Below are 19,868 nucleotides of genomic sequence, written 5' to 3' on the forward strand. Positions count from 1 at the left end.
TCATTGAGCTAAATGCAAGAGTCTTTTGTTAAAAATCACACTCAACTAGATACTGAGGTTTATTACATACTTTCTCCAATTTTCCTTCTCCTTTTATGTAATCTCAGCTGGGCTGATTTGCCTGCATTCTTTCCAGTGGAATCTTCTTATTACTCCCAAGACACAACAGAGAATCACCAACCCTGAACAGAGGGGCACATGGCTGCATCTGGATTAGAGAAAGGGGTCTATTTATACCCAAATCAATAGGCAGATTTTAGCATAACACTTGCAGGCTTTCTGCAAAGAGAATGAAAGAAAACAAAATGCAGCTCCTTTTCCATTCTTCTTTACTGTATTATTTGGCCCATAGTAAGCTTGACACATGGCCCAGAGCAGTGTGATCTAGTAATGATAGGTCTGCTTGGCACAAGGGAGGGGAAAATTCAGCTGCACTGGGAGTTTCCAGGGGATGTCTCAGACAGCTGGCCCAGCCCTCACCCTCAGTATGTTTCAGGGTAAACAACCAGGATGTTGCTGGTTGCAGTGGCATTAATTCTTTCCAGTGCTGACTATATACTAGGTTAGGGCCATTCAGAGCCCTTGCCTCTGAATCGGACGGCCAAAAAACATTAGATAATGCCAAAAGTAAACAAACCTGAAGCCACAGAAGTCTTTGATTCCATTCCAGTTGGGAGGCCCTCCAAGTTCATGCTCAAAACGGCCAGACTATAGCCTCCCAGCCAGGCTGTAAGGAAGAACCAGACAGCCTGCCTCTTTCTGCAGCTTTAATTAACCCCTAGGCTTTGTCAACTCAGTAGGAAATGCTTTAAGATGAGAAATTCATGAATCAAACACTTGAAACTTTAAAAGGGAAGAATGGGTGGCCCCTACATAATCCTGAAGGAGGCAGAATAGAGCATGAACTTCCTTTGTACCAGCTCTAGGGAGCACATGGGTCATGTTAGCTGGGAGACTCACTGAGACTAGACAAACTGCCAAGGCACACAGCAGAACCACTAGTCTTGTAAGTCTGCTTGTGCCAAGCTCTGTCAGTGCCCTCTGTCATTCTCGGGATGAACTTTCCCCTATTGTCTTATTGCACCTGCTAAGTCTCAGTGCCAGGAACAGTAACTCACGCCTACTCAGTCACTACATAAAGTTATATAAGAAAATTCCTGGCTGCTGTCACCTGATCTATTCTCTTGTTCATCTTCCAGGACCCTTAGCCTGCTGTGAGCAGTGACTGTGTGAAGAATTCTGAATATCAGAGAAACAGAGTCCGGCAACCCTCCCACCTCCAAACAGTTTGTAAGATTTCCAACTCCTCTTCCTTCCTACTTGCACTAACTTGTGACCCCAGAATCTGATCAACTCAATGAAACCCTATCTTTATATCCAATTATAGCAAGTGTCTACAATTGACTGATAATCAGACTATCCTTTCCTAAAATTATCATGATAAATGATTGTTGTATGGATAGAGAAATCTCTGCCAGGGATCCATTGTGCTCTCGCTTCAGAATGGGAAAGAAAGTGAGAAGGACATCACATTTCATCAAAACCCTTGGAAGGGAATATTACAGAGTTTAAAATCATAGCACTAGACCATGTATCAAGTCTCAGGAAGAAATTAAATAAAAACAACTCTTAGTACAGAAAAATATAGCGACATGAAATATGTAAAATTTCTGGGATTTTAAAAAAGCATTTGATAAAATATCTCAAAGGGGATTTTTGCCCTTCCATAAAAATGTTGTGGACTAAGAATGTACTTTCTTTCCATAGTTTGGCTATTGTGTACATTGCTGCTATAAACATTCGGGTGCATGTGCCCCTTTGGATCACTATGTTTGTATCTTTAGGGTAAATACCCAATAGTGCAATTGCTGGGTCATAGGGCAGTTCTATTTTCAACATTTTGAGGAACCTCCATGCTGTTTTCCAGAGTGGCTGCACCAGCTTGCATTCCCACCAACAGTGTAGGAGGGTTCCCCTTTTTCCGCATCCTCGCCAGCATCTGTCATTTCCTGACTTGTTGATTTTAGCCATTCTGACTGGTGTGAGGTGATATCTCATTGTGGTTTTGATTTGTATTTCCCTGATGCCGAGTGATATGGAGCACTTTTTCATGTGTCTGTTGGCCATTTGGATGTCTTCTTTGCAGAAATGTCTGTTCATGTCCTCTGCCCATTTCTTGATTGGATTATTTGTTCTTTGGGTGTTGAGTTTGCTAAGTTCTGCTAGATTCTGGACACTAGTCCTTTATCTGATATGTCGTTTGCAGATATCTTCTCCCATTCTGTCAGTTGTCTTTTGATTTTGTTAACTGTTTCCTTTGCTGTGCAAAAGCTTTTGATCTTGATGAAATCCCAATAGTTCATTTTTGCCCTTGCTTCCCTTGCCTTTGGCGTTGTTCCTAGGAAGATGTTGCTGCGGCTGAGGTCGAAGAGGTTGCTGCCTGTGTTCTCCTCAAGGATTTTGATGGATTCCTTTCGCACATTGAGGTCCTTCATCCCTTTTGAGTCTATTTTTGTGTGTGGTGTAAGGAAATGGTCCAATTTCATTTTTCTGCATGTGGCTGTCCAATTTTCCCAACACCATTTATTGAAGAGGCTGTCTTTTTTCCATTGGACATTCTTTCCTGCTTTGTTGAAGATTAGTTGACTGTAGAGTTGAGGGTCTATTTCTGGGCTCTCTATTCTGTTTCATTGATCTATGTGTCTGTTTTTGTGCCAGTACCATGCTGTCTTGATGATGACAGCTTTGTAATAGAGCTTGAAGTCCGGAATTGTGATGCCACCAACATTGGCTTGATGTCCATCAACAGATGAATGGATCAAGAAGATGTGGTATATATACACAATGGAATACTATGCAGCCATCAAAAGAAATGAAATCTTGCCATTTGTGACAACATGGATGGAACTAGAGCGTATCATGCTTAGCGAAATAAGTCAAGCAGAGAAAGACAACTATCATATGATCTCCCTGATATGAGGAAGTAGTGATGCAACATGGGGGCTTAAGTGGGTAGGAGAAGAATAAATGAAACAAGATGGGATCGGGAGGGAGACAAACCATAAGTGACTCTTAATCTCACAAAACAAACTGAGGGTTGCTGGGGGGAGGGGGTTTGGGAGAAGGGGGTGGGATTATGGACATTGGGGAGGGTATGTGCTTTGGTGAGTGCTGTGAAGTGTGTAAACCTGGTGATTCACAGACCTGTACTCCTGGGGATAAAAATATATGTTTATAAAAATAAAAAATTAAAAAAAAAAGAATGTACTTTCTTAATCACAATATTAGGAAAACATCTCCCAGGCAATATGCTAAGCAAATAAAATAAAACCTTAAAGCGATTCATGTCATTAAATAGAACCATGTGTCAAAAGGCAACTTGATTAAGGACTGAAATTAGATAAGCATTAAAGATGATGGAAGGTCTTGATATGCTTAGAATCACATAGCATGGAATATTTAGTGCGATTTCCTAGTATTTCTGACCACAAAAAAAGGGGGGGGGTCTCTCAGAAGGAATACCTAGATTTTGTAAGTTAGGGTAATGCACACAGCTATAACAAACCAATTCCAAAAATGCAGTACCCTTACAAAATAAAAGTACAATAAATAGCAATTCCAGTATAGGAGTTGCTGCTAGATAAGCTATTTTTCTCCACTTGGTGTTTGAAAGACTCAAGTTCCATCGATCTAGAGCTTGGAAACCATCTCTTCTACTCTGGCAGATGGAAAAAGAAAAGGCAGGAAAGCCACACCTCTTTTTAATACCCTTGGCCTTAAAGTGACATCATTATTTTTGTTTCCATTCCCTTGGTGAGAACTAGCTGCATGACCATCCTAGGTGCAGAGGAATGAACAAATATCATTTCTGAAAATGCAGTAACTTTACAATGACAGCTCACCAGTATGGAAGGACAAGCATGACTTCTGGGTTAGTTTGTCATCTCCGCCACAGAAACAGATACCAAAGCAAACCAGGATGATATGACTTAGCCAGGCTGTAAGAAGAGTGGTCCAAGTGTTACTATTTTGTGTTAGTGAAGAGGGGATAAGAGGTGATAAGGGTAAAACAGATATTACAATAATCTAACACATTTTAATCCTTTGCCCTTCCCACAACTTCTGCTCTCAAACTGGTTACTTAATGTTGATAAATTGTTAAGCTAATAAACATTATAAGGGGATTTTCATGTAAAATTGGCAGAGTAAGGTCATATTTTACACCATAAATCTCCTTTTAAACTCAGGAAAACAACAACAAAAGATTCTTTTTTAAATTGTGGAATAAGAAAACAAGTATAAACGATGAGGCATATGTGCCAAATACTGAGAATTCCAGAACAAGATTTAGGAAGATTCTAGAAGCTGGAATAGCTCCTCAATTCCTCAATAAGTTCCTTAAAAGTAATTACCCAGGAAAGACTGATTAATAAACTCGTGACCAAAAATCTTTGGGAAACCTGAGGCAAGAAAAACAAACACAAAAATAAACTACTGGGACTTATCAAAATAAAAAGTTCACAGCTGGGGTGCCTGGGTGGCTCAGTGGGTTAAGCCGCTGCCTTCAGCTCAGGTCATGATCTCAGGGTCCTGGGATCGAGTCCCGCATTGGGCTCTCTGCTTGGCAGGGAGCCTGCTTCCTCCTCTCTCTCTCTCTCTGCCTGCCTCTCTGCCTACTTGTGATCTCTCTCTGTCAAATAAATAAATAAAATCTTTAAAAAAAAAAGTTCACAGCAGAGGAAATAATCAACAAAACTAAAATGACAACTCAAGGAAGGGGAGAAGGTATTTGCAAAGGATATCTTTGATAAAGGGTTCAAATCCAAAATCTACAAAGAATTTATACAACTCAACACCCCAAAACAAAATAATCCAATTTAAAAATGGGCAGAAAACATGAATAGGCATATCCCTGAAGAAGGCATCTAGATGGCCAACAGACACATGTAAAGATGTTCATCATCACTTACCATCAGGGAAATACAAATCAAAACTACAATGAGATACCATCTCACACCCGTCAAAATGGCTAAGATCAACACCACAAGAAACAACAGGTGTTAGCAAGGATGTAGAGAAAAAGAAACCCTCATTGCACTCTTTGTGGGAATGCAAACTGGTACGGCCACTGTGGAAAACAATATAGAGGTTCCCCAAAGTGTTAAGAATAGATGTAGCCACTCTGTAAGACAGGAGGGAGTTTTCTCAAAAGATTAAAAGTGGAGCTATCCTATGACCCAGCTATTGCACTACTAGGTATTTAGCCAAAGGATACTAACAGTGATTCGAAGGGGCACGTGCACTTCAGTGTTCATAGTAGCAATATCCACAATAGCCAAAACACAGGAAGAGTCCAAATGTCCATCAACTGATGAATGGGTAAAGAAGATGTAGTGTATATATACATATATGTTTGTACACACACACACACACACACAGAGAGAGAGAGAGAGAGAGAGAGAATATTACTCAGCCATCAAAAAGAATGAAATCTTGCCATTTGCAATGACATGGATAAAACTAGAGGGTATTATGCTAAGTGAAATAATTCAGAGAAAGATATACCATATGACTTCATTCATATGTGGAATCTAGGAAACAAAACAGATGAACATAGGGGAAGGGAAGGAAAAAACACGAAAACAGAGAGGGAGACAAGCCATAAGAGACTTATAACTATAAGAAACAAACTGAGGGTTACTGGAGGGGAAGTGGGTGGGGTGATGGGCATTAAGGAGGGCACATGATATAATGAGAACTGGGTGTTATATGCAACTGATGAATCACTAAATTCTACCTCTGAGACTAATAATATACTATATGTTAATTAAATTAAATTTACATTTAAAAAGAAAAGCATTTTTTTAAGTGCATACTACCTTTTAAAAAAGTTAAAAATAGAACTACCCCATGGGGCACCTGGGTGGCTCAGTGGGTTAAGCTGCTGCCTTCAGCTCAGGTCATGATCTCAGGGTCCTGAGATCAAGTCCCGCATTGGGCTCTCTGCTCAGCAGGGAGCCTGCTTCCCTCTCTCTCTCTGCCTGTCTCTCTGTCTACTTGTGATCTCTGTGTGTCAAATAAACAAATAAAATCTTAAAAAAAAAAAAAGAACTACCCTATGATCCAGTAATTGTACTGAGTAGTTACCCAAATATGAAAACATTAACTCAAAGGACTATATGCACCCCTATGTTTATAATAGCATTATTTACAATAGCTAAGATATGGAAGCAGCCCAAATGGCCATCCATTGATGAAACAGATAAAGAAGATATCTTTATCTGTATACTACAGCTTCTTTATCTTCTTTAATAAAATTATTTGTATTTTATATTCTTTATATGACTGAAAAATATTTATTTTATATATATATAATGAAATATTTTATATATATATATATATATATAAAAGAACAAAATCTTGCCATTTGCAATGACATGGATGGAGCTAGAGAATATTATACAAAGTTGAAACAGGTCAGAGAAGACAAATAGTGTGTGGTTTCCCTCATATATGGAATTTAAGAAACAAAACAAAAGAACAAAAAGAAGAGAGAGAAACAAATTAAGAAACAGACTGTTAATTATAGAGAACCAGCTGATGGTTGCCAGAGGGGAGATGGGTTGGGGAATGAGTGAAATAAGTGAAGGGGATTAAGAGTTCATTTATCACAATGAGCACTGAGTAACATATAAAATTGTTGAACCACTACACTGTACACCTGATATGAACACTGTATGTTAACTAACTGGAATTAAAATAAAAACATAAATAAAATAAGAAGAAGAAGTGTTTGGGAGAAGCAAATGAACGGGATGGTACTCAGAGGGAGGGACATTTAAGGAAAAACAATGCTGACATCCCACTTTATTGTTTCTAACCCTAACCTCTGGCCAGGGTACGTCACTGGGGTGAAATGGGTCAGGAAGACACCATGATCAGGGGTACCAGATCACAAGATAGAAAGCCTGTAATTTCTGAGACCTTACTCAAAGCTGAACCAAAATCTTAAAAGCTGAAAACTGTGGGCATCTATGACCCCCAGACCAAAATAAAGAATTGAGTAAAGGAACATAACAAAAACACATGAAAATTACAGTATACATTTGAAGAGAAATCACCCAAAGAGAGAAATGTCATTCTAAAAATAATTCTTATCTTCAAAAACGTATATACAACTGATATCTCTCTTGCTGAATAACAATAAAAAAATGAAACATACATTCAAAGGAGAAAAGAGTTTGAGAGAAAATTATAAAACAACAAAAGCAAACACAAAATGTTCAGGGTATTTGGTGAAGTTCCTTCTATTCAGGCTTCATAAACCTCCCACAATGTTGCAATAAATATAAGTTCACAATAAAATTCACAAAACTCAGGGTAAGAAAAGCCACCATTTGTGAAAATCAGCTAGGAATAACAGTGACAACAATAAAACAGACTCTAGAATCTGGAATTATCAAATAGAGAATTATAAAACAACTATTTTTAGTATGTTTAAAGAATTAGAGAAAGGAATTTATTAAATAAATAAGGAGCTAAGACTATCAAAAATGACTAGGCCAATTTGAAAAACAACTAAATATAACTTCTTGAAATTAACAATGAAATAACTGAGAAGTTCAACAAAAGAGAAACTTTCTGGGGTAATTGTAAGGTTTTATATTTTGTTGTGGGTGGTTGTTAAATAGATATGAGTAAACTCAAGAGTACGGAGTCAGAAGGCCAAACACAGATTTAATGAGTGGAGCATTCAGAGGGAAACAGAAAACTAGAAGGCAAAAAAGACAGAATATTCAAAAGTCAATGGGGGAAAATTCTCCGGAACTGTTGAAAGACATGAAATCTCATTTTAAAGATCTCCAAGAGTCCAAGATTAATCACAGTAAAACTGCAGAACACCAAAAATAAACTGAAGACCTCAACAGCAAACAGATAAAAGAGATTACCTGCACGGTCATAATAATTAAATTGATAACTAATATCTCAATAGCAGCAGTGAAGTCAGAAGACAATATAATATTGACATTTTTCCTAAGTGATGACAAAATAAGTACAGTAAAATCCCCATGCAATAATGTAATTCTTCATTAAGTAAATATATATATATAATTCAAATGAAGATAAAATCTTCTCTGGCTCCAATTCTTACCATGTATAGATCAAAGATTAAAGAGGGAAACAAGTGAAAAAAAGACGATTCCCAATTTCCCCAACTAAGAGATTCTTAGTTATGATCACTGTTACTCTCTTGGAAATCTCAGCCCATCATGGGATCCAGAATTACCCCATCAATACTTAAGCTGAAGTATACACCTGGCCACTACATTGTGCCTAAGTAATTCTGAGATCAACATTGATTTGCATCATACAGCCAGAACTTGGGAACTCCTAGCCAGCTAATTTCAATCAAATTATGTCAACCTTAAAATAATGTGACCCTGCATTTTATAAAAATGAATATTTGGGCTTATGCTTATTGTATTATGTTTGTTGTGAGTTGTACTGCATTGCCTTAAAATTGTATACTAATATGAGCTATATCTCAGGAACAGAAATGAAATAAAGATATTTTTAGCTATTAAAAATATGAGGAGAAGGGAGTTGAGGGAAATTGGAAGGGGAGGTGAACCATGAGAGACCATGGACTCTGAAAAACAATCAGAGTTTTGAAGGGGCGGGGGTGGGAGGTTGGGGGAACCAGGTGGTGGGTATTAGAGAGGGCATGGATTGCATGGAACACTGGGTGTGGTGCAAAAACAATGAATACTGTTAAGCTGAAAAGAAATAAAAAATTAAAAAACAATAAGTTTACCACTGTTAAACCTTTGCTGAAGAAAATGTTAAAGTATATGTCTCAAGAAGAAAATAGCAAAAGTAGTTCTAACATATCGGAAGGAATATGATTGAAATAAAAAGCAAATATGTTGTGCTCACTTTGGTGGCACATAAATTGAAATAAAAAGTAAATATATAAACTTATATAAAAGCTGACTCTATAAAACAATAATAAAGTGTCTAATTTACGATCTAATGAAAAGGAGAGAGCTAAAAGGGTGGACATCTAGACACTGGTTAGAGGTGAATAAAATTAAACCATTACAAGGTCTTATATTTTGAGGGAGAAAGGTAAAATATTAATTAACTTTATATTTTGTTATGTATATATTTTAAAAATTTCAAAGGTAGCTAAAGAATTGAAAAACTTTAAAAGCAGTAGAGGAGGAAAATAAGATACATCAATTCAAATAAAGGCAAGAAAGAAGGAAAAAAGAACACAAAAAGAAAAACAAAAATATCATAGAATGGAAGAAATAAAACTAATATATGAGTAATTATAATAAATAAAAATAAACTCTGGTTAAAAGGTATAGATTATTAAAAAGGATTTTTAAAAAAAGAATGTAAAAATATGGAAAAATTATAAAAGATGTAAACATTAACAAAGAAAAATCATTTAGCTGTGTCCACATCAGGCAAAAATGGACTTTTTTTTTTAAAGATTTTATTTATTTGTCAGAGAAAGAGAAGGAGAGAGAGCAAGCACAGGCAGGCAGAGGCAGAGGGAGAAGCAGGCTCCCTGCCGAGCAAGGAGCCCGGTGTGGGACTCCATTCCAGGACACTGGGATCATGACCCGGACCGAAGGCAGCTGCTTAACCAACTGAGCCACCCAGGCATCCCCAAAAGTGGACTTAAAAGCAAAGGCATTACTAGAGATAGAATAATTTCATAATGGTAAAAGTATTCACTTCTCCAAAAAGATATAATATTATATTTGAATATACCCAATAAAATAGTTTAAAATGCATAAAGCAAAAAACAAAAGACTATTGGGAGAAAGAACATCCACAATGACATTGTGAAATTTTAACACACCTCTCTTAGAAATTGATACTTGGGTTGTGTAAGACATATACAGGATCTGCAACCAACAATTTGGTAATTTTTTTTTTAACAAACATAAAGGGGATATTTATGAAAACTGGTCACATACTAAGCCATAAAGCAATAATCAATTACTTTCAATAATTAAATTAATTACAAATTACAAATTAAATAATTTGTATCACAAAGACCAGATGTTTCTGATAAATGCAATTAAAAACTAAACATATGAATGGAAAACAAGGGTGTGGACATGTATGTGTACACATATACAAGTTTCTAAATTATTCATGGGTAAAGAGAGAAGAACACCTAATGGAAATTACAGAATATTTTTTAAAGATGTATTTATTTATCTTGGGGGATGGGGAAGGGCAGAAGAAGAGGGAGAGTCAATCAGATTCCACACTGAACATGGAGCCCAATGTGGGGCTTGATCTCACAACCTGGTGATCATGACCTGAGCCAAAACCACTTAATGAGTATGACACTTAACTGACTGTACCACCCAGGTGCCCCAGAAATTACAGAATATTTAGAACTGAATAGCAACGCAACTATTGCCATTCATCAAACTTTGTAGAACACAGGCAAAGTGATACTTAAAAAAAATTTATATGTTTAAGTACTTAGGAAGGAGGAAATGGTGAAACCTAGCAAGGCAAGCAAACAAGCTAGGAAGTGAGGGGGGGAAACACAAGAGAATAAATCTGAATAAAATATAGGAAAATAGTTAATAAAATAAGGTTAGGAAAATAAACAAAGTTATTAACAAGGTATTCCAACAGATAACTTCCAGTATTTTGGTCCATATTTATACTCAACATTGAAAACCCCCCAAATGTTGAGAGCTTATCAAATACATTTTTATGCACTCTCTTATCAAATAAATTTTTATAGCTCTCTCAATCATTGAAATACAACCAAAGATTATCAAATATGTAAGGAAAGGCTATCAAAGCCTGTAAGGAAGACAAATCAAATTGAACAAATGGGAGAGGTGCAGAGATTCCTCAGAAAGGGAAGAAAAAATTTAAAAGTTATCAGTATCTTCAAAGATATGAGAAAAGACAAAGCTTTAATAAAGCAATTGCAGAGTGCTAGAATAAGAGGAGCATGTAGGAAGCAAAATTCAGTGTATGGAGGCAGAAATAAAAATTAGGAAGGGAGACTGCTAACCAAATTGAAGAAAATTTACCACAGAGTAAAAAGACAATAAATTAATCACAGTAGAAAAGACATAATTTTCTAGATTGAAAAGGGTATGGTACAATGGGTGGAAGTAAGCCCTCTCTGAAAGTCCCTAAAACTTCCAGAGAGAAAAAACAGGCAGTATAGATAGGATTAAGAAGCACAATAGCGGGGCGCCTGGGTGGCTCAGTGGGTTAAGCTGCTGCCTTCGGCTCAGGTCATGATCTCAGAGTCCTGGGTTCGAGTCCTGCATCGGGCTCTCTGCTCATCGGAGAGCCTGCTTCCCTCTCTCTCTCTCTGCCTGCCTCTCCATCTACTTGTGATTTCTCTCTGTCAAATAAATAAATAAAATCTTTAAAAAAAAAAAAGAAAGAAGCACAATAACTTCAGATATTTCTATACCAATATGGATACCTAAACAGACACTTAAGCAATGTTTTTTTTTAAGATTTTTTATTTGTTTACTTGACAGAGAGATATCACAAGTAGACAGAGAGGCAGACAGAGAGAGAGGGAGAAGCAGGCTCCCTGCTGAGCAGAGAGCCCGATGTGGGGCTCTATCCCAGGACTCTCAAATCATGACCTGAGCCGAAGGCAGAGGCTTAATCACTGAGCCACCCAGGTGCCCCAAGCAGTGACTTTCTGAAGGAAAATATTTTCTATATTAGATTCTTGTACTAACCAATTACCAATTTGGGTGGGAAAAGTAGAGATATTTTCAGACATGAACCTTTTTACACTATTGGTGGGGATGCAAGGTGATACAGCCACTTTGGAAAACAGTATGGAGGTTCCTCAAAAAGTTAAAAATAGAGTCACCTTATGACTCAGCCATTTCACTGCTGGATATTTACCCCCAAAATACAGATATAGTGTAAAGAAGGGGCACATGCACCCTAATGTTCATAGCAGCAAGTCCACAATAGGCAAACTGTGGAAGGAGTCAAGATGCCCTTCAATAGAAAAATGGATAAGGAAGATGTAGTCCATATATACAATGGAATATTATTCAGCATACCCACCATTTGCATCAATATGGATAGAACTGGAGGGAATTATATTAAGTATAATATAAGTAAAATAAGTCAAACAGAGAAAGACAATTAAACAGCTTCCCTTATATGCGGAACATAAGGAATAGCATGGAGGACATTAGGAGCAAGATGGGAAAAATGAAGGGGGATATCAGAGGGAGAGTGGAACCATGACAGACTATGGAATCCAGGAAACAAACTGAGGGTTTCACAGGGAAGAGAGGTGGGGGGATGGGTTAGCCTGGTGATGGATATTAAGGAGGGCACGTCCTGCAATGTGCACTGGGTGTTAATATGCAAACAATGAATCATGGAACACTACATCAAAAACTAATGAATACTGTATGGTGACTAACATAATAAAAAAACAATAAGAATTTTTAAAAAGCTAGAACAATAAAAACAATTATTACTAATTTTATGCTAATGTGTGTTAAAACATAGATAAAACTCAAAAACTCCTATATAACTTATCAAAACCATCTCAAAAAAATAGAGAACAATTACAGTAAAAGGCATTGGGCCAGTCACTGTTAAATGTTCCACCAAGTAAACACTCATAGGTAAATTCTACCAAATATTCCTGGAACAAAATATTTTTTTAAAAATTAAGGCACAGATTTTTATCTGTTTTGTTTTGTGTTATATCTCAAATCTCCAGTGCAATTTCTGGCATAGAACAGACTCGTAGTTCATTTTATGAGTCTAGAATAGACTCTTAGTTCTTTGGTATGAATTTAATTCTGCAAACAGACAGGAACAGTATGTGTATACAATATCTTCCTAAACCTAGTAAATGGTATTTTACCAAAAACCTAGAAGAAACATCACCTCAATAGAGATTTGTTAGAATTATTTTCTGTATGATTAGTAACAGGATAAAGTTTCATAAAGAAGAACAACTACTTAGCACTGGAGAGCCTAACCTATATAATAGTATTAAAGAAAATAAAAGCTACAAATATTGGAATGATAGAAACAGATATATGATTATCTACCTGGAAAATCCAAAGAGTTTTACAGACAAATTACTAGAATTATTAAGAAAATATGGCAGTGGCTAGACTAAAATTCATATACAAACATTGTAATTTTATACAGTAGCAATGAGCAGAATGTTTTCAAATATTTGAAGTACCATAAAATATATAAAGTATCTGGACATAAATATATCAAAATATGGGCAATGTTTTTATGGAGAAAGCATTAACCAAAAATGAAAGACATAAAGAGAACTACATATTCATGGTTAAGGATATTCTCTACCATAAAAATATCAGTTGTCCTACATATATATAGATTCATGCAATCTCAGCTAAAACATCAGCAGTCTTACAAGGAATGTAGTAAGTGACTCCAAAATTCACATGGAAATGCAAAATAGAATACAAAAGAGAAGAGATTCCAGAGAGCACAGAAAAAATAAAAGTTAAGGAAGACGTGAGCTCTACTAGCAACCAACTTGACCTGATAATCTACAGAACATTCCAACTCACAACAAAAAACCAAGGCAAGGGAAACAAAAGCAAAAATAAACTATTGGAACTTCATCAAAATAAAAAGCTTCCGCACAGTGAAGGAAACAAACAACAAAACTAAAAAGGCAACCCATGGAATGGTAGAAGTTATTTGCAAAGGACATCTCTGGTAAAAGGATAGTATCCAAAATATATAAGGAACTTATACAACTCACCATCCAAAATCAAATAATCCAATTAAAAATGGGCAGAAGACATGAATAGAAATTTTTCCAAAGAAGACATCCAGATAGCCAACATACATAATGTAAAGATGATCAACATCACTAATCATCAGAGAAATACAAATCAAAACTACAATTAGATATTATCTCACACCCGTCAGAATAGCTAATATCAAAAACCATTAGAAACAACAGATGTTGGCAAGATTGTGGAGAAAGAGGAACCTCTTGCAACTGTTGGTGGGAATGCAAACTGATACAGCCAGTCTGGAAAACAGTATGGAGATTCCTCAAATACTTAAAAATAGAACTATCTTACAATCCAGCAATTGCACTACGGGGTATTTATCAAAAGAATATGAAAACACTAATTCAGAGGGAATATAAGCACCTTGATGTTTATAGCAGCATTATCTACAACAGCCAAATTATGGAAACAGCCCAAGTGTCCATCAACTGATGAATGGATAAAGAAGATGTGTTATGTATATAAATTGAATGTTAGTCATAAAAAAGAATAAAATCTTGCCACTTGCAACAATGTGGATGGAGCTAGAGTATTATGCTAAACAAAGTAAGTCAGTCAGAGAAAGCAGATACCGTATGATCTCATTCTTTTGTGGAATTTAAGAAACTAAACAAATGATCATGGAGAAAAAGAGAGAGAGGCAAACCAACAAACAGACTCTTAACTATAGAGAACGAATTGATGGCTACCAGAGAGCAGGTAGGGGGTGTGATATGGGGTTGGGTGAAATAGGTGATGGAAATTAAGGAGTGCACTTGCTGTGATAAGCAACAGGGATTGTATGGTTGTGTTTATCATTTGTATTATTAATTACAAATAAATGTAAATTTATTTAAAAATATCCCAACTATAGTTGTCTGCAAGAAACTCACATTAAACACAACACAGGGGCAGCTGGGTGGCTCAGTTGGTTAAGTGTCTGTCTTCAACTTGGGTCATAATCTCAGAGTCCTGGGATCTAGCCCCTGCACCATGCTCCCTGCTCAGTGGGGAGTCTGATTCTCCCCCCCCCCCCATTCTCTGCCCCCACTGTTCATGTTCCCTCTCTCTCAAATACATAAATAAAATCTTTAGAAGAAAATACACAACAACACAGGCAGATCAAAAGCAAGAGAACAGAAAAAGATGGAGCATGCTAATGTTAATCAAAAAGTAAACTGAGACTCTTAATCTCCCAAAACAAACTGAGGGTTGCTGGGGGGAGGGAGGAACAGAGAAGGTGGGTTATGGACACTGGGGAGGGTATATGCTAGGGTATATGCTACAGTGAGTACTATGAAATGTGTAAGCCTGATGATTCACAGATCTGTACCTCTGGGGCAAATAATACATTATATGTTAATAAAAATAATTTAAAAAAAGAAAAGGAAAGAAAAAAAAGTAAACTGGATGAATTGGTTAGAAGTAAAATAATGTGGTTTTAGTTCATCATCACTAGCCCTCAGGGAGATTCAAATTAAAACCACATTGAGATATCACCTGACACCAGTTAGAATGGCCAAAATTAACAAAACAGGAAACAACATGTGTTGGAGAGGATGTGGAGAAAGGGGAACCCTCTTACACTGTTGGTGGGAATGCAAGTTGGTGCAGCCTCTTTGGAGAACAGTGTGGAGATTCCTCAAGAAATTAAAAATAGAACTTCCTTATGACCCTGCAATTGCACTCCTGGGTATTTACCCCAAAGATAGAAATGTAGTGAAAAGAAGGGCCATCTGTACCCCAATGTTTATAGCAGCAATGGCCACGGTCACCAAACTGTGGAAAGAACCAAGATGCCCTTCAACGGACGAATGGATAAGGAAGATGTGGTCCATATACACTATGGAGTATTATGCCTCCATCAGAAAGGATGAATACCCAACTTTTGTAGCAACATGGACGGGACTGGAAGAGATTATGCTGAGTGAAATCAGTCAAGCAGAGAGAGTCAATTATCATATGGTTTCACTTATTTGTGGAGCATAACAAATATCATGGAGGACAGGGGGTGTTAGAGAGAAGGGAGTTGGGGTAAATTGAAAGGGAAGGTGAATCATGAGAGACTATGGACTCTAAAAAACAATCTGAGAGGTTTGAAGTGGCGCGGTTTGGGAGGTTGGGGTACCAGGTGGTGGGTATTAGAGAGGGCACGGATTGCATGGAGCACTGGGTGTGGTGAAAAAATAATGAATACTGTTTTTCTGAAAATAAATAAATCAATTTAAAAAAGAAGAAGAAGAAGAAGTAAGATAATGAAAAAAGATATGCATCAGTCAGATTAAAATATCTAAAGTAGCTTTATTAGTATCAGAAAAGGGGACTTTGGAACAATGACTAATATCATGAATCAGGAGGGATTTTTTTAATGACAAGGACTCAAGAAGAGAGAATAATCCTAAATGTGCATGCACCTAATATTAGAGCTTCAAAATTTATGAAGTAATAACTGACAGAACTGAAAGGAGAAACAGACAAACCCACTATTGGAATTAAAACTTTAATACTACAGTTGTTTTAAGTAGTTTCTAAATATAAATTTTAAAAACTAAGAAATGAATAGAAATCTTTTATAAAAATGCTTCAAGAGAAGCTGATAGCTATGGAAGACAAAGGAGATCAACCATGTACGTGATTTATCATTTATAACAAACAGGATATACCAAATAGTTCAGAATAAATACTTTTAAAAATCTTGCATTAATGAGAAAAATTCTTGAACCTGCAGATTGACCTTATATAAGGAGAAAAACATTGCGTTTTCTACAAGGATATTAGAGACCCACATTATCCTGAATGGCTTCACAGCAAGTCAGTGCCAGAAGATAATGGAGCATGACTCATGGCTTTTTTCACTTTTTTACTTTTTACAGCAAAGCTTGAATTAAAAATTACAAAGTATATATCTTATTTATAGCTTTATGGGGAAATAGAATGAAGGACAGAAGAAGGTGCACTGCACTGGGTAAAAGAATTCTGGGGTCCATCTTCCAGATATTTCTTATACTGTCTGTATCCTTGAGTAAATTATTTCACCTGTCCTAACTCAAGGTGAAAACTATGTAAATATCACAAACTCAAAGTTGGGGTGATGTTCTGGCTGCCAACACTGGTCCTAAGAAGCAAGTCAGTGGTTCCATACTATGTCCAAAAGGAGACTGAGATTAAGCATGACCCAGGAGAATACCTACATTAGGAAGATCCAATCTGATGTGCAAAGACAGAGCCCTAGGTGACATGGGCCAATATGGGCTGTAACTGAATGGCATGTAAAGTAGTTAAGAGCACAGGCTTTACGGTCAAACGTTTGTGTATTTGAATCTGAAGTCAACCACCCTACCAGCTGTGTGATCCTGGGTAAAGCACATAGCTTCATTTTGTCATCTGTAATATAAAAAATAATAAGTCTGCTCTCACAGAGTAAATTTCATATTGTTCACAAAACACCCATAATTGTGTCTAGAGCAGTGCTAGCACTTAATAAACTGCAGCTATCATTATTCAACAAATTCTAGGCCTTCCCAGATGTGCACCAAAGACTATTGCTAGTGTCCTGCCCTAGTTTGTACTGGCTCAGAAAAGGGCAGGGTTAAGCGTGTTCATTCCTTATGCCCCTGTAAGGAGCTAGGTAAGGCAGGAGCAGACACACTGCCTCTTAACTTCAATTTTGTCATCCTGCAATAAAAGGATTTGATCAGACAATCTCTAAGGACCTCATAGCTCTAAAACTCTTTGATCTGTGAACCAAATCTAATGTGTATTCTATGTTTAGAATTGATATATTGTTAGATCAGTTGGGAATTGCCAAAATCATATCATCTATTGATTTATATAAAGGGTTATGGTAAATGACCTTGGATAAAGAATATAATCTAAAATGGTATTTGTAACATCAAATGGGGTGTAAAGATTTAACGGCTTACCCTCTGGACTAAGGACCTCCTAGACTCATATATTCCTACAGTTTAAAGTGTTCTCGGAAGCTAAGTTGTCAAACCTCCCAACCATTGGAGGGACCACCTCTATAGCATCCTTACAGTGCTCACAGCCTGGCTTGAGTATATCTCATGACAGGGACCTTACTAGCTCATGAGATGCCTTTTCATTTCTGGAATTCTATTAAACAACGTTTTATGTTTATTTTTGAGACCAATGTTTTTTAATCACAAAACCTTTCCTTCTTAAACAAAGTGGCCCTTCTTATTTGAAATAACTGACAGCCTTCTTAACTTTTCTTCCAGGCTAGACATTCTTAATCACTTCATTCACTCTATGTATGTTTCCAGACCCCATAGCATTCTGATTCCCTTCCTCAGGACCACTTTGTAGGTCGGTAACATGTAGCCCCTGAATTAAGTACAGTATATGAAACATGGTGCAAGAAGGAACAGCCATCCCCAGAGGTGGAACACAATGCTGTTTTTAAGGTCACCAAAGACTTGATGAGACATTTCTCCAAAGAAGACACACAAATGGCTGAGAGGTATATTTAAAAAAATGCTTTTTGTTACTAATCATGAAGGAAAGTCAAATCAAAACCACAACAAGATACTACTTCATACCTGTCAGGATGGTTATTATATTAAAAAAAAAAAAAGATAGCAAGCATTAGCAAGGATGTCGAGAAAGTGGAATATTTATGCACTGTTAGTTGGAACACAAATAATGCAGCAGCTTTTTTGGTAAACAATATGGAAGGTCCTCAAAAAAAATTAAAAATAGAGCTACCATATGATCCAGAAATCCTACTTCTGGGTATTTATCTAAAAGAATTGAAATCAGGATCGCAAAGAGATAATAGTACTCCTATGTTCATCTCAGCATTATTTGTAACCACCAAGACATGGAAAAAATAAAAATGTCCACTGACAAACAAGTGGATAAAGAAAATTAGGTGTATACATACAATGGAATACTATTCCACCTGAAAAAAGAAGGAAATTCTGCCATATATTACAACACAGATGAAGTTTCAGGACATTATGCTGAGTAAAATAAGCCCATCACAGAAAAACAAGTACTACATAATTCCACTTACATGAGGTAAAATAGTAAAATTTATAAAATATTTGTAAAAATAGTCAAATTCATAGAATCATAGAGTGGAATGGTGATTTCCAGGGGGAGAGGGGCAGGGAGACACAGGCAGTATACTAATCAACGTGCATAAAGAGTCAGTTAAGGAAGACAAATAAGCTCTGAAGATCTGTTATACACCATTGTACTATTGTCAACAATAATGCATCATACAGTTAAAAATTTAAGAGGTTAGATCTCACATTAAGCCTTCTTACCATGATAATTTTTTTTAAAAAATGGAGTCATATTAAAAATAAAAATGGGTTTTATGTTCAAGAAGCCCCACTTCACTGTTAGCTCATATTACACTCATTACTTTGACCATGGCATCCTCGTCAACAAAACAAGTGCTTAGGCTATAAGATCAAAGGCACTGTTTTAAAAAGCTGTGTGAACTCTTGCTTCAAATGAAACCATATTTGTATCCCCAACATGGGAACAGAACCAATGGAAGTGTGCTGGTTTTGCTGCCCACCTATCCACTGCTCTTGGAGGGGACCTCTAAGGCATTGCCCAGGAAGCTGGAAGAATCCATGAATATCCTGATCTCTCAGTTTCCTTCAAGCCTTAATATTCTAAAATTTTCACACACACAGCACAATTTTCACATCAACTCTTGCCATGGAATATTGCATAGTAGTCACCATTGTCAGTTCAAATCTCACTTCTACCATTCTGTGGCTACATGGTATTGAGAAAATTTGGGTGCCTGTAGAATGGGAAGTATAATTGCTCTTACCTCATAAGGATGCTGTTAGGATTAAATGATTTAACTCACACAGAGCTCTTAGAATAGTACCTGGTACTTAGATTCCTATCAGCTGCCAGCTCAAGCTTCCCCAGCCTTGACTCACATAATTAAATTTCTAAACCTAAACTTAGGACATCAAGCTTTCTGCATAATAATTTTTTCTACTTGGTATAGACTCAGTCTTCAGGATTCCAGCTCAAGATAAGTTTGAATCTTGA

This window comes from Mustela putorius, unplaced genomic scaffold (assembly GCF_011764305.1).
Source record: "Mustela putorius furo isolate JIRA1106 unplaced genomic scaffold, ASM1176430v1.1 tig00003942_pilon_pilon_pilon, whole genome shotgun sequence".
Lineage (NCBI taxonomy): Eukaryota > Metazoa > Chordata > Mammalia > Carnivora > Mustelidae > Mustela > Mustela putorius.